This window comes from Canis lupus, chromosome 23 (genome assembly GCF_048164855.1).
Source record: "Canis lupus baileyi chromosome 23, mCanLup2.hap1, whole genome shotgun sequence".
NCBI lineage: Eukaryota > Metazoa > Chordata > Mammalia > Carnivora > Canidae > Canis > Canis lupus.
Window position 1 is genome coordinate 13,741,009 of NC_132860.1, and position 16,695 is coordinate 13,757,703.

General features: G+C 40.9%; 1 protein-coding gene across 7 annotated transcripts in view; it reads left to right on the forward strand.

Moving 5' to 3' along the window:
• The window catches only part of RRAS2 (RAS related 2), an 81,026-nt gene that overhangs the window by 46,845 nt on the left and 17,486 nt on the right, over positions 1–16,695 (forward strand). The window contains exon 1 of one of the 7 annotated variants that reach the window (XM_072793992.1): positions 6,752–7,306. The exons of 4 other annotated variants lie outside the window; for them this stretch is intronic. The gene's annotated coding sequence lies outside the window, so the exon portion shown is untranslated. Of the gene's footprint in view, positions 1–6,751; positions 7,307–7,435; positions 7,542–8,448; positions 8,489–16,695 lie in introns of those variants that run through there. 2 more of the 7 variants (XM_072793994.1, XM_072793993.1) reach the window with 2 other exon arrangements.

Consider the following 16,695-nt stretch of genomic DNA (forward strand, 5'->3'; position numbering starts at 1 on the left):
AATATTCTGTTTTGTCCTCCACTCTTCTTGGGCTTACGAACGACATACAAAAAATTATTAGTAAGAAGGGGGAATTCAAATTTTATAGGTGAATGTGTTAGATTCCTGGGTCTGCTATAACAAATTACCATAAATGTAGCTTTAAACAACAGAAATGTATTCTCTTGCAGTTCTGGGGCCAGAACCTTGAAGTCAGGTTGTGGACAGAGTTGGTTTCCTCTGGGGGTTCTGAGGGAGGATCCCCTTCCATGCCTTTCTCCCAGCTTCTGATGATTGTTGGCAGTCCTTGGTGTTCCTTGGCTTGTGGACACATCACTCCAGTCTGTCTTCACCTTCATGTGGCCTTCTGCTCTGGGTCTTGTCTGTGTTTGTGTGTCTCAAATCTTCCCCTCTTTTCTTTTAGGAACACACAACCATTTGATTTAAGTCCAGGATGATCTCATCTGGAGATCTATAACTTAATTGTATCTTCAAAGACCCTAATTCCAAGTAAGATCAAATTCACAAGTATGAGCATATTAGGAGTTAGGCATCTTTCTGGGTGCCGCAAGTCAGTCAGCCCACTACAGTGAGTAAAACCTTTTCTCGAATTTGCTAATGAGCATTGTAAAAGTACTTTTACTAAAGGGAAGAATAGTATCCGACCTATGTACATACAAATGTGATTCAAAATTTAGTTGCATGTTTATTTTCTCTTCGTGTGGTTTGTAATTGATGTGGCATTCTTGTACTGTAAAATTAGGCTGTGTGCATATAGGCAAGCTATAATTTGGGACTTTAAATGGTGTGAGCAAAGTCTTAAATTCTACGAACACATGGCATTTAACTCTTGACTTTTAAAATATACATATTTGGGTATTTTTGTAAGATGAATGTTTATATGCTTCCTTTTGATATGAATCATGTTTTCTCCACTTAAAAGAGTTTAAATTTGTCCAGTGATCTAGTCTGATTTAAATTTGTGTGCCACAAGGAGGGATTTCACAGAAACCAGGAATTGCTGGGTGGATAAATGGGGCTAAATAGTTAGAAGTAAGAAGGGTAGGTAGTCTTTGGTGTGAATAGACAGAGCCACTTTCTGAGAAGTGCTGGCCCAACCTTCTGGCATGTGGTTAGGAGAGAACCTCTGGTAAGAACATTCTCTCCTCTCCCACTTTGAGATGAAGGTCATGAGAAATTTAGTTCTTATTTTTAGGATAAGAGGTTTAATAAGGCTCTTTTTCTTTTAAGTTCAGTTGTGCTATAGACCCATGGCTACAATATTTGGTACTCTAATTTTTTTATTTTTTATTTTATTTTTTCTAATTTTTTAAAAAGAAGCCCCTTCTTCCATCCATTCTCTAGCCACTGGAGTCTGTTCTGTTTTGTAGTACTTATCTCAAAAATTTTCATATTGGGGCTCCTGGGTGGCTCAGTCGGTTAAGCATCTGTTGATTTCAGCTCAGATCGTGATCTCAGGGTTGTGAGATCAAGCCTGCTTGGGATTCTCTCCCTCCCTCTCCCACCTTCTCCCTCCTTTTCTCCTCTCTCCCCTTCCCCCACTGTCCTTACCTCTCTCTCTATCTCTCAAAAAAAAGTTATCTTTATTCTGCTTATTTATGTATTGTCTCTGCTACTAGGATGCAAGCTCCACAGGAGGAAGGAGCCACATGAGTTTTATTCTCACTCAGGACTATATCCCAGTTCCTAAGCAGTAAATACTCCAACAAATATTTGTCAAGTGAATGAACTTACTATACCATGGGTACTCTTGAAATCCGTATTACAGGGGCAGCCTGGGTGGCTCAGCGGTTTGGCGCCTGCCTTCATCCCAGGGTGTGACCCTGGAGACCCCGGATCGAGTCCCACGTTGGGCTCCTGCATGGAGCCTGCTTCTCCCTCAGCCTGTGCCTCTGCCTCTCTCTCTGTCTCCTCTCTATGTATTCTCATGAATAAATAATAAAATCTTTAAAAAAAAAAGAAATCCATATTACAGTGTTAATATTCTTCACTTGTACCTATATTTCTATAAAATGATTAAGCACATTTAAAAATGTATTACTGAAATAACTTTCACATATAATTGACCTACATTTCCCTAAATATGTATAAAATGCTTTTACTTTTTTTCCTCCTTGAATCAATAGAAATCTTTTGCCACAACATTTTAAAGGGTATTGTAAGTGAAGTGTACATACACACTGCTTCGATTGCCTTTGTGGGATGGTTGTTGACTAATCCCTGTGAAAGGAAGTATCAGAAAGACTTCTGTCCATTACATACCAAGACTGGGAAAGGAAGGCTTATTCTACAGCCAGTGTAGAATAAGATCCGAGCATCAAACTCTGTAGTGCTTTTCATTTTATTTAGAATAAGATCCAAAGTCCTTAATCATGGCCTTCAAGGCTTTGCCTCTTTTAACTTTCTGAACTCATGTACACTTTGCCCATTCGTTCTTTCTGTGTAGCCACATGGCCTCCTTGCTATTCCTCACACATGATACCTGCACTCTCACCTCACTACTTTTAATGTCTCTCTGCCTGCAGTGATCTCCCCCACATAGCAGCATGGCTGACTTCCTCTGGAGTCTAGGATTTTATTGATCTAGGATTGATCTAGGATTTTATCCTGAAAAGTCACATTGCCAGCAAAGCCCTCTCTGGCTCTCTTAAGCAATATCACATTCTCCTTGCTAGTTCCTGCTGCTGTCAGCCCCCTTTATTTTCCTTTAGAGTTCACATGACCTTTCCTATATATATTTTGCTTATTTATATGTTGATGGTCAACCCTCTACAAAACTGCCAGTCCCTACAAAAGCTGGGATTCCATCCTTTGCTCCTAATGCATCATAGGTGCTCAGTTAGCATTTATAAATTGGATGGGTTAGTGAATGAGCCCAAGGAAGGTTCATGTGGAAGTTTTAAAAGTTTAATAGAACATGGACCGTGAAAATCACCAGCCCCCTTTTACTTCGAGTTTTGCTCCTACAGACCATTCATTCTCTGTCTGGAAGAAATGAGAAATGAAGACGGGGTTTAGGATATTCTAGGTGGCAGTGGATAGAAGGGAAAGGAAATGAAAAGGGAAGCAACCAGGCCCTGGGCAGCAAAAGTTACAGCCAGAAGAGAGATGTCAGCTACCTGCTTTATGAGGCAGCCTTTTCTAAGTTTGGAAATAAAGAGAACCATTTATTTATTTGTTTGTTTGTTTATTTTTAAAAGATTTTATTTATTTGAGAGAGAGAGAGGGAGGGAGCACAGGAGCAGGGGGGAGGGGCAGAGGGAGAGGGAGAAGCAGGCTCCAGCTGAGCAGAGCTCCATCCCAGGACTCTGAGATCATGACCTGAGCTGAAGGCAGACACTTAACCTACTGAGCCACCAGGTGCCCCAAGAGAACCAAATTTTATTTTATTTTATTTTTAACGATTTTATTTATTTATTTATTTATTTATTTATTTATTTATTTATTTATTCATTCATTCATTCATTCATTCATTCATTCATTCATTAGAGATAGAGAGAGAGAGAGAGAGAGAGAGAGGCAGAGACACAGACAGAGGGAGAAGCAGACTCCATGCAGGGAGCCCGACGTGGGACTCAATCCCGGGTCTCCAGAATCAGGCCCTGGGCTGAAGGTGGCACTAAACCGCTGAGCCACCCTGGCTGCCCGGGAACCAAATTTTAAATGCTTCCTTTGAGCTGAGCAGTCCACAGTAGCCCTTTCAAATGAGAATCACTGTGGCCATCTGATAGGTCAGGAAATTGAGATTTGAAATCCCAAGATCACACATCAGGTAATTGGGATATCCAGGCCTGACAGATTCCAAAGTCCATGCTCTTTCTTGTACTTAGTTTATAATACCTGGAGGGGGGATCCCTGGGTGGCGCAGCAGTTTGGCGCCTGCCTTTGGCCCAGGGCGCAATCCTGGAGACCCGGGATCGAGTCCCACATTGGGCTCCGGGTGCATGGAGCCTGCTTCTCCCTCTGCCTGTGTCTCTGCCTCTCTCTCTCTCTGTGACTATCATAAGTAAATAAAAATTAAAAAAAATTATAATACCTGGAGGGGGGTTCTGTATATATTAATAATTTACGTTTCACATACTGGTTTAGAAATCTGAGAAATTTTTTTGTGTCTTATTTTACTCCTTTAACAAACTTATGAAAGTAGCTATAATCTCAGCCTCCCAGGTAATAGTACTTGTTAGTGATGTGATCTGCTGCAAATTCTACAGCTACAAAGTAGTGGGAGCTCAGGGTATAAGCAAACCTTCCTAACTTAAACTCTGATATTTTTTCTGCTATATCACATGCATAAAAAAAAGGAATTCTTGATAGAATCTACAAATTTTGTTTGACACAGTATGGGGACTAAGTATGTCCTAATAAAATTAGAGAGCCAGAGTTTTTTTTTAAAAGATCAGATGGGGCAGATTTCTCATTTCCCTTAATAGCCAAGAAAGAGGTTTATTCCTCTAGGAACACTCATCTGGTTGTGGTATTGCTGAGTCTAGAACCAGGCTTCCTCACATTCCTGTGCCCTGCTTTTATTACTAAAGAGTTTGTGTTTAATTCATCTAGACCTTTCCCTTTGATTCCCTCTTTCATTCACATATTTTGGATTTCAAAACCTACAAAATTTTTTTTTCCTGCTCGTTTGGGTCTCCCAGCAAACCAGGTTGAGTTCTTCCCACAGGTAATGATATCTTGTGTCTCTTGTGTATCTTTCCAGAGATACTTTAAGCACAGTAATGCAAATAAGTAAACTCTGTTTATTTAACAACATATCTTGTAAATTCCTCCACGTTTATTAGTACATGAAGTCATTCTTTTTTTAATGGCTGCATTCATATTGAATGAATGTTTCATAATTTAAGCAGTCCATTTATTGAAGGATATTTGTTTCCAGTCTTTTAGGTTAAAAAAAAATTCAATAATGAATGACCTTGCACATTTCATTTCTTGTCTGTATAGATGGATCAGTAGGATACATTTCTAGAAGTGAAATTGCTAGATCAAAGAGTATTTTTTATATTCCATCCTCAGATCTTTATTCTGAATGTAGAAATGGAATGTTTTCATTTCGAATGAAACAGCTTTTGTTTTTTTCTATTTGGTAATAGCAGTTTGTAACTTTAAAAATAATTATTTGAGAGTGTTGGGATTTATTTTTAAACTGGTTCATGCTGTATGCTTTGATGTTAATATGACAGATTAAAGAAAGTGTAATGGAAGCAGGACATTGCTTTGGAGTCAAACCTGAATTTGGATCCCAGTCCTACAAGTTTACTGACTGTGACTTTTGGCAGGTCATTTAACTGTCGAGCCTCAGTGATCTCATCTGGAACAGCAATACCAGCCTTACAGAGTTGTTGTCTAGAACTACTGTATTGTGTTGATTCTAAGACACATTTTTCCTTTACATTCTAGCATCTCTGACACTGAGAGGCTTCATAGTCAAAGACATGCTAGAGTTGTTTTGGTGGCTCCCCCCTCCCTTTCTTGGCGCATAAAATAATGTTGGCCTTAAAATTAATGGCATCTTAGATTTGATGAAGTAGGGTGATTCCACAAACTGGCACAAATGAACTGTGCTAGGGCATGGTATAGGTAGAGGAAGTAGGAAGTTCGGTGTGATGAAGTAGAACGTTCAGGGTTGGGATAGGCTGGATGGGTGTTAGGGGAGTGGATATAGCAATGGAAGTTTTGCTCAGGGCAGCAGTTAGCATAGCAGATCTACCACATAGTAATAGAATAGTGCAGTTTGTTGATGGAGCACAAGGATAGACATGACTCACAATTCTGGGTATATGGAAGTTGGAATTATGGCAGATTGTTGATGGGTAACAGGACTTTGGCCTAGGGTTGGGATTTAGGAACTGTGTGCCCATTTATAGCAGGAAGACTTTGAAATAATGGGGCTATGGGAAAAAAATTTGCAAATGATACATCTGATAAGGGATTTGTATCCAGAATATATAAAGAACTCTTACACTAAACAATAAAAAGACAACCCACTTTAAAAGTGGTCAAAGATTTGAACAGACAATGTGAAAAGACATGTGAAAAGGGACTCAATATCCCATCTTGGGATGGGACTGCAGGGAGGGGCACCTGGCTGGCTCAGTTGGTAGAGCATGCAACTCTTGATCTCGGGGTTGTAAATTTGCCCACGTTGAATACAGAGATTAGTTTAAAAAGATTTATAACAAAAAACTATAAGGAGATACTACTGTATACTCACTAGCATCGCTACAATCAAAAAGACATACATTCAGTTAAAATATTGGTGAGGATACTGAGAAATTAGAACCCTCAAACACTGTTGATGGGAATGTAAAATGGCACAGCTACTTTGGGAAAGAGTTTGGCAGTTCTTCAAGTTAATGGTATGATCCAGTAATTCCGCTACTAAAAAATGTACCCAAGAAAAGTGAAAACATATGTTCACCCAAAAGATTGTACATGAATGTTCATGGCAGCATCATTCATAATAGCCAAAATATAAAAACAACTCCAATGTCCATCACCAATGGATGAGTAAATATAGTATGATATAGTCATATGATGGCAAAGGAATGGGAAATGAAGTACTAATGCATGCTATGACATGGACAGATGTTGAAAACATATACTAACAAGTAAAAGAAGCCAGACACAAAAGACCACATATTATGTGTTTGGATTTATATGAAATGCCCTGCTCATGCAAGTCAGTAGAGACAGAAAGTAGATTGGTGGTTTAGTTGGCCCCAGGGGTGGGAGAGGATTGGGAGGAAGGGGAAATGCCTGCTGAGGGGTGTGGAATTCCTTTTGAGGGTTGTGAAAATGTTCTGGAATTAGGTTGTGATGACTGCTGCACAACCTTGTGAATTACTAAAAACTGTTGAGCAGTATACTTTAAATGGATGAATTTTACAGTATGTGAATTATATTACAGTAATGCTCTTAAAAAGAGGCCCTATTTCTAGGAATGACCTGGATTATTTACTTAGCAGATTATCTGTATAAGAAAAGAGTTAAGGGTAGAAGCAGCCAGTTTATAAGAGCTGAAACACATGTTAATTGGGAAAGTCTGAGAAGAGGGAGGAGTGATGGTGATGTCTGCGCCTGCTGGGAATAAAACAGAGGCAGTTATCAGCATTGTGACTGTCCTGCCAAGGTCAGATGAGTTAGAGCTAACAGTGCTGAGACTCTGAATGTGGATCTTGTATTGGTTGAAAGTGCTTCCTGCCTGAAGTCAGAATTGGCCCTGAGGTCTGCATGGTGGGGACCCCCAGCACGGGCAAGACCCTGATATGGAGAGGAAGGATACAGAGATAAGACCCAGGTGAGGCCTGGCCAGTTGCATGCCCTAGAGGTCAGGGACTGTCTTCATCTGAAATGTCCGACAGAGGCCACTGTTACGTTGCTTAGGCAGCTTTGGTACGCATGAGGGTGGAAGTAAGGAAGGCTAACTTAAGTAAGTTAATAGCGAGCAGAATGGAAAGGATGGCTGGATCTGGAAATTCCCCAGGAGACAAGATTCAGTCAAGACAAGAACCGAAAGACACAGTAAAGACTTGGTGTGTTAAAGGGAATGTCATGGGATTTACTCAGTTTTCCAATGGGGATAGTATGAGCTGTTTATTAATGTTCACATATCATTCACAGGCTTATGTTGGCCCTCTGTTTTTCACTTCTGTCTGTGCCAATTGTCCTTGTGCTTTAAACAAATTAAGTCTTACCCTTAAAACTTCATTTAGGCTTTGTACGTTATCTTTTGAAATAAGATTGCAATTATTGGAGGATGACAGCAAATGAATAACTATTAAGTTCAAACAAGGAGCATAAACTTAATTATGCTGCATGATGGAGGCACTGGCTTACCATTGCTCACTGGGTTTTAAATATTATGGCAACTCTGAGGGATGAATATGTAGTTGTGTAGGCAGTATCTGAGTTAAGCTTATTGTACCTGCTAGTGGTCTGTATGTACGAATAATGGCTGTAGCCATGGCAGGGCCCTCCTTTCCTTTTTATCAAAATCACTCCACCGGTACTGTGAACTAAAAGTTTTTGTTCACCCAATAGATTAGTTTTACAAGTTGTGATAAAGTTGGTGGAGGGAAGGGGTAGGAAGAAAGAGGAAAACCTTTCTCTTCCCTTCTTTTCTTTTGAAGCTGTGGGTTTGGAAGGATAAAAGCTTTGAAGAGTAAGCTGACACTCCCTTTGGAGAGCTGACATCATGAAATGGTGGTTTACTCTTCTGAATAATTTTTCTTTCAAAGAGTCTGAAGCTTTTTCTTTTTGACCTGTGCCGAAAATGTTACTAACAATTCATTTTGCTTTAGAATTTTGCTCTTTAAAAGAGCAAGTATCACTTGAAGGGTTGGGGTGAGCTCCACTGCAGCATGCTCTAATTTGGACTGATAATTTTTCACCTTGTGCCTCTGGGTGAGCTCTAGCTCTCCGGAGGGGATTGTTAGTTTTAATTTGAGAGTGGAAAGTGGAAGGAGCAGTGTGGAGAGAGGTGAGTGGTTATACTGAGAATGTTATCAGAGGGAGGTAAGTGCTAGGGATAACAATGAGGTAGTAGAGAGCTGGAACAGGATGATGTGCCGGAGTGTCTAGGGGTGCCCTAAAGACAAGCTTTTCCTCCTTGGTGTAGCTTTGGCCTGGCTCTCTACACTGGGAAAAGAAAGGAAATTCTCTTCCCATCTCTTCTTGGGCCAAATGCCTCTGCTGCAGAGTTTAGATTAGAACTCAGAGCTAATACGACTCAGGACCATATTTCAGTGGTGGCTTTTGTGATCCGGCCTTACGGACCTAAACACAGATGAGAACAATTTTTCCTTGGGAAATGAGCACCGAGTAACTTACTTAGAAATAAACTTTTGAAATAGGGCCAGTTTTTAAGTTGACTTTGTACTGTACTTTTTCTTGTTGCGTACCAGGCCCATTGATTTGCACCTAGGTACTTCACATAAGATGTGAATATCATCCTTAGAGATTGCACAGAAGTCACATGAAAGGCATATGGGGGGTTTTGGACAATCTGAGATAATTAGCAACATTGCCTGAAGGCCTAAGTTTTGTTAAAAAAAAAAACAAAACAAAAAGAATTACTGGACTTTTTCTTTACATTAGAATTGTGGAGGATCCATTATGGAGATCTTCATAATTATACTTGTTAGATTAAATGAAATACTAAGTCCAGTCAGGAAAAACTATGTCCTTGCCTGAAGAAGTATCAAGCATATTGGAAACATTTGACATAACAATAAGGGAGGGTGTTGCAGGGAACAAAGGTTCTCTGTGACTTGACAGCTGCTGTTAAAAAGTGACACCAGGAAGAGCCTGACTCTGGCTCCAGCTGCCTGAAGTTACTGCAGCCTTCTCTAGTGTTACCAGAGGAATTTGCACTGCTCTTGTGTTAGTAGATAGAGGCTGCTGATGGATAGCTAACTAGGTCCTTATTGTGCCCTGTGGAATCACTTTCTGACTTCTCAGGACAATCTTCTGGACTACTAGGTTTTCTAATGGCCAGTATTTTGGGGTTCTATGTACTAGGTACCTTGCTTAACTCCAAGGAATTTCTAAGAAGCATGAGTTAGGTGGTGGATACATCAAATCTGGTTGGAAATATGTAACAGGGCTTTAACTGGAATTCTAACCTATTTTAGTTTCTCTTGAAGCCCAGAGGCTGAGAATAAAACAGTAGTTACCAAGTTACCTTCATATTTCAACGACTTGCATAGAAGGTAGCCTTAAATTGGTTTTGCATATTTTGCTCCTACCTTATCTCCAGGAAATAAAAGTGTGGAGAGTTAAGGGTTCTAAGACAAGGATGTTTTGGGAGAGAACTGCTAGAATGTGGTGTGTTCTGTGTCTTTTCCCACCTCCACACACAGCTTTTGGAGGGGTGGATGCTTCTCTTAAGCCCCTTTCATTGAAACCAAGTGATAGAGGAAGCTCTAATAGAAACATTCTGAGAACTTGACATGTATCCCCTGATGTTTGGCAGAGCATAAGGAATAGTATGTGAATCTGTGGATCTGTAGCACAGCAGAAAGGAACAGGGCTGTATAGTTAGTAATCTGCATTTCAGAAGACAGTGTTTCCTTGAGCTTCTGGATGGAACCAGGTTAAAACCTTCTAAAGAGGGACATTGTGCATGACCACCTAGAAGATGATATGAGCCAGAGGGAAATGCCCGTGGAAACCCCAAAGACTGAAGTTTAGAGGCATAAATGGCCAGTACTCATCAGGTTCTGGGAATTACACATGGAGGATCCCATGTAGGGACTCTTCTAGGAAATCCACAGAAAGCTAGCATGGACATAAGATTTCATTGGTGTCGCCTCTTTGCCGTTCCTTACTTCTCCCCACTCCTTCAGCTCCAACCCTAAAGGAGCCAGAGACAGCCTTGTTAGAAGTAGAATAAAATGGGGAAAGAGATGATGACTGGTGTCCCCCTCACCTTGCCCCACCCCCACCCCAGCCCAATTGCAGACTTTTTAGCTCTAGCTCAGAAAGGGAGAAAAGCTTTTGAATTTAGATGAGTATTGACTGATACACTGCACAAGACATCTTAATTATTGAAATCATAATGTCTTAGGGCTGGCAGTGATTGAACAACTATTTGTATGATTGGAAAAAATTGGGAGACTTGTGTTAGATTTTGTTCATGAGCAAGGAAAAACTTGCCCACAGAAGGGCTTTGAAGGAAAGTTTTATGCTTATACCCTGTTGAATTTAGCTCATTGCATCATTTATACTTTCACATATACACATATATGAAAAAGATAAGCAATTGTAAACGTAAATTGTAAGTACCAATTACTAACAGAAGGTATACATAAAGTTTGGTGTACAGATTTTCCAAATCGCAACATAGGTCTAGATTTTCCCAATTTCAAATATTCTATCACCTTGAGGGGTAAGAGTAATCCAGGCATATTGAGATGGTTTTCTAGTTGGAGTGTTTGTAGGTCTTGCAAAGGAAGTAAGATATGGATTGGGCTTCATTAGGTATGACCTGTAAGAACCTACTGTGTGTCATAGGCTGTACTTTGTACTCCACATACAATATTTTACTTTTCACCATAATAATCCTGCGAGCTTAGTATTATTTCCGTCCCTTTTTTTTTTTTTTGAGGGAGGTTGGGGCTGAGGGAGAGAGAGAATCATTAAAATATATTTTGTTATTTATTTATTTTTAGACAGAGCTGGGAGGGAGGGGCAGAAGGAGAGTGAGTCTCAAGCAGACTCTGCCCAGAGTCCAATGCTGGGCTCAGTTGGAAGAGAGAATCTTAAGCAGGCTCTATGCTCAGTGCAGAGCCCAGTGTGGGGCTCGATCTCATGACCCTGAGATCACGACCTGAGCTGAAATCAAGAGTTGGAGGCTTAACCGTTTGAGCCACCTAGGCACCCCAGTATTATTTCCATCTTATCAGACAATGAAATAAAGTTCAGACAGGTTAAGTGAGGTGCTTTAACTTCCCATAGGTAGTAAAAAGAGAAAGCTGTATTCTGGTCTATTTGACTTACATCTCAGGCTCTTTCCACTCCACCCTGCTGCCTCCCTGCAGCCCCACACACCAGGGTACAGTGGTAGGATGAAGCTGCATAACCTCAGCAGACACTCCTAGCCTGGAAGAGAAGGGGGGCATACATAGCACTCACTGGTGACTGCAGCTCTTCAGTCCCTCTGGTCATCTTCCCCATTCCTCCCCTAATCACCCCCCACCCCACCTCTGCCCCTTCCCTTTCTGGAAGGTTTCTTTTTTTCCCATGGTCCTCCAGTGCCACATCTATAGTGGGTGCTAAGATGTACCCTCCTTAAATTATCCCTGTTCTTAACCCTTTTCTGTTGAGGAAATGAGCTTTAGAGATGTTAATCATTTTACCCAAGGACTCAAATAGCTAGGAAGTGGAAATGGCACCTGGGTTTGAATTTCAGGTTGCTCAGACTGTGGAGCCCATATATTTTCTTCTCATTGTGCTGCCTCCAGCAAAGACCTCATATACATGTATTAATAGAAAATGAGCCCTTATAAAACCTCATGTTTTGGTTTATCATAAATTAGAAAACATAATACAAGTTTTGTGGCTAGGATTAAGAATGGGAAAGTACTGACTTGAAATGGAGGGGAGCGGGGAACCACAGAATTCTGTATCTACAGTGTATCAAGATGTGGATTCTTTTAAAAAATTTTTTTAAAAAATATTGTATCTATCCATTCATGAGAGGCACACAGAGAGAGGCAGAGACACAGGCAGAGGGAGAAGCAGGCTCCATGCAGGGAGCCCAATGTGGGACTTGATCCCGGGACTCCAGGGTCACGCCCTGAGCCGAAGGGGTCACTAAACCGTTGAGCCACCCAGGAATCCCCTCAAGATGTGGATTCTGTGTGTAGTTTGGGAGAAAAGAGGTGGGCTGAACGGGATATCAAGAAAAGAAAGTCTCCCTTTCCCTTCTTTCTGTACCCCGGGTTTTTAGAGGATCCCTGAGACTCTTCTGAGAATGGCACTATGCTCAGAAATACCTGTTCCTTTGCCTACAACTCCCCAGTGACAGTTTAGATCTAGCCTCCTGTCCTTTTTATATGCAAGGGTAGTAAACTTAACCATTGTGCTGGATTTGTGGAGTTGCGGGAATCTCTAGTAATTACCCATCCCGTTGTGTAGACCAGGCACCGCTCTGTGGCAGTGCTTGGGAACTGCACTTTCACCAGTAGCTGGGGGTCAGGAGAAAGTGTGCTTTCCCTCCTTCCCACTGAATGCAGAAGTGGCCTCAGCTCGTTTTCTTTCCTCCCCTTCCCCCTTCTTTTCATCCTTAAGGCGGTGGCTGCTGCTGCTGCCTTTTCTTTTTTTTTTTTTTAAAGACACCTTTGAATGGGAGGATAGTGAGCTGGGAGTTCTCTTAGGCCAGGCAGAATTCCTGTTGTGCAGTCTCATGGCGTATAATCAGGAATACTGTTCCTGCCATGTCAACAGCATGATTCTCTTGCATTATTAAGGCTTCTGATGACTTTACCCAGACCAGATTTTATCAGAGGGAAATAGACTCTGTCTGAATGGGATAACTTCCCTAATTCTAAACTTTTCTCCATAAATCTTAACCTTAAAGAGACTTATGTCCATTTGCCCTTCATGCTACCTGCAAGGCATCCTGCCCTTTGAAAGTAGGCTTTCCCTTACTCTCCAGTGAGGGTCCTTCTCCATGCATCCTTTCCTGTGATACCAAGAAAGTACATTACTTTCTCCCTGGCCCCCTTTCCTTTCCATGTGTTCTCTCCTGTCTTCTGCTATGCAATACTGTCCTTAATTTTTTTTTTTCTTGCTTTCTGCTATAGAATGTCTTTCCTGGACTGTGGTTGGCAACTTCTTTCAGCCTCAGGAGAGAGAGAGACTGTTTTCTTTTCTGGCAAATTGCTGTGAACTGTGTTTATAAGTGAATGCACACATAGTTCTATACATGACTGCAGTATTAACCACTTAAATTTTGTTGCCTTCTGAACTAGCATAGTATTGGCATTTCATGCTGTTTCAGTTCTTTGGCCAGTATATTTCACACTCCCCATTCCCCTCACCCTCAACCACAGCCCTGGATGTTGTGTAAAAAGCAGTGGGGCTCTGTGAAAGTTGGGCCTTGTCCCTGTGATGCTCCATAAATAACTGTCAAACAAACGAATGAAGCCAGGAGAACAAGAGCAATTGGTTGAGGATTTCAAATAGTAAAAAATAAAGCTAGAAGGTTTTGCATTCTGTGTAAAGAAAGTACTGAATCCTGTAAACAGCAGGGAACCATTACATTTATGTATTTTATAGAGTTCTAATTTGTATACATACGAAAAAGCGCACACATTTTATGTAGAGCTTGATGAGAGTTTTTACCTGTGTGTATATCTGTGTAATTACTGCTCATATCCCAGAAAATACCTCTAAAACCCAAGATGAGGAGATTTTATCTTGACTCATAAGATATTTCGGATGCCAGGCCCCATGGTTGATCTGTGGTATAACCAGGATTAAACCAGGATTAGGATTATTACAGTTGTTCTCAGGATTAACAAGTCTTTATACTTGAATACTAACTCATACCCTCTAATTGTGTGACAAAAATAATACAGCGTGGTTAACATTTATCAATCGCCAGCAAGTCTTGGCACTTTATAGGCACTACTTCCATTATCTGTTCCAAGAGGATTTGTTACTATTGTATTTTACAGATGCTAAAGGTTAGAGCGGCATAGTAATTTGCCTCAGGTCCCACAGCTAGCACATAGCAGAGTTCGTGTCAAAAATCTAGGACTGTCCATCACCAGACTGCTTTGATGGACAAATCGGTGATCTGGCTAATTGGTGGTGATCTGCTGCCCCAAATACTTGGTACCTAGGTTATGTAGACATGGTATGTCTCTGTGGTGGGAGGTGGATGATTATATTTGTTAACTGCACGTGAGAAATGTTCTTTTTAGGTGCATCCTGACCTGTGACTTATGAGACTTGAGAGAGGAGGAGGCCTTGGGTTCTGTGTCAGGTCCTGGAGCGGTGTTATTTGGATGGGTTTTTATGAGGGAAGAAGATGCTTCCAAAGAGGATGGGTCCTTAAAATCGATATATGGCAACAGAATGATGGTCCCTACAGACATGATTTGAAAACAGGATGCAATGAAGATGAAGCATGGACCTAAATATCTAGAAATCCCAGCAATTAGTTTGTCTTAAAAACGTCAGTGGAGGGATCCCTGGGTGGCGCAGTGGTTTAACGCCTGTCTTTGGCCCAGGGCGCGATCCCGGAGACCCGGGATCGAATCCCACGTCGGGCTCCCGGTGCATGGAGCCTGCTTCTCCCTCTGCCTGTGTCTCTGCCTCTCTCTCTCTGTGACTGTCATAAATAAAAATAAAAACAAAACAAAACAAAAAACATTAGTGGAATAAGTATGTGCCAATGTTAGCAAAATGGAGAATTCTTAGGACATTAAGGTTATGTTGGGTCATGTGGGTGCCCAGTTGTTTAAGAGTGTGACTCCTGATTTTGGCTCAGGTCATGATCTTAGAGTTGTGAGCTTGAGCCCCACGTCCTGCTCTGCCCTGGGCAATGGAGCCTGCTTGAGATTCTCTATCTCCCTTTCTCCTTCTCACAAAAGGAAGGAAGGAAGGAAGGAAGGAAGGAAGGAAGGAAGGAAGGAAGGAAGGAAGGAAGGAAGGAAGGAAGGAAGGAAGGAAGGAGAAAGAAAGAAAGAAAGAAAGAAAGAAAGAAAGAAAGAAAGAAAGAAAGAAAAAGAAAAGAAAGAAAAGAAAGACAGCCAATGTTTCAAGAGCTAAGGGTCAAAGAAAATGTGAAACTTGAAAATTTCCTCAGCCACTAAAAGGAAAAATAATTTATTTTAATGGCTCTCAAAGTTGCTTAAACCCAGTAATCTTCTATATACATTAATGTTTTACTTCTGTTTCACGGTGCAGGAAAAAACCGGTCACAGTGAAAGAATTCATTATTGTGCATGACTAAAATATAGTTAATATTTGTCCATTATTTTTTTCAGATTAAGTGGGAGGGAATGTGTGGCACATTTTAGCACATTTAGGTATAAACTGGGAGTAGTCAATGAAATTCAGGTTTCACAAGATGAAAGCATGGCAGGAAGTATCTGATTGCTACCGAGAAACATGTTTCAGGAAGCTAATCTTAAAAAGATATAAACAGCATGCTTATCCAACTTGCTTGGGGGAAAGAATGCAGTTTTAAGTTGTTTAGATTAGTGTGTACAAAGATACTGTTGCCAGTTGTATCACTTTTTGAAGAGGTGTGGGTGCCAAAAAGTAAGTTTGGGATTGTTTTAGTATCTGTTTATTTTTAAATGGGGACGGGGTGGTGATGGAGATGGTTTTCTACTCAAAGCTGCTCCTGTTGGTAAATGTTTCTTTTACAGACTTTGTTTAAAAAAAATCATATGTTTAAGTGAAACCATCCAAAGGGAAATAGGATTACGGATACTGAATTCTGTGATTAAAGTTAATCCTAAAATATAAATAAAATATAGAAAGTGGCCTTCAAAAATAAAATACATAAAATCATAGTAGCAAGCAGACCAGCGTCCTTCTTCCAACTCCCCAACCAGGGGTTTCTTTTACCGTCTTGCTCAGATGCCTGCCTCTGAGTAGCCGTATGGTGTTTGTGTATGTCATAGGCTGGGGGGTGTCACTTAAGAATGCTGTGTCCCTGGAGTCAGTAGGTGCAGCTGCCAGTAACCTGCCTGAAGGATGGCTGAACCCCTGTGGCTCTGGTTCCCAGCATTAAGTGGCCTTCCTCTAGGTCATTCCCTCAGATTTGGTCCCGAGCCAGTGGGAAAGTAGGCTCTGAGGAAGTCAGTCAAGAGGGGAGAGCAAAGGAGATGCTCAGAACAAAAGAAGGATGATGTCAGTGTCCTAGTTAGTGCCCTTCTGTAAGAAGTGGGAAATAAGTGCTCTCTCGGATTCTTGTTGTTGCCATTGTTTACTTTTTAAAACCTTTAAAAAAAATTGTGAAGTGTAATACACAAACATTTTTAACTGGCCCACTGAGATTCTTCCTTTCTTACTCTGCTACCGTAACTGTTTTTTCTTCTGGTGATGATTGCAGAAGATAACATTTGGAGGCTTTGCTAACAGAAGAAGACAGGAATAAATGTTGAGATAAAAAAAAAAAAAACAAAAACAACAAAAATATCAGCAAAAGAATAAGTTTGAGAC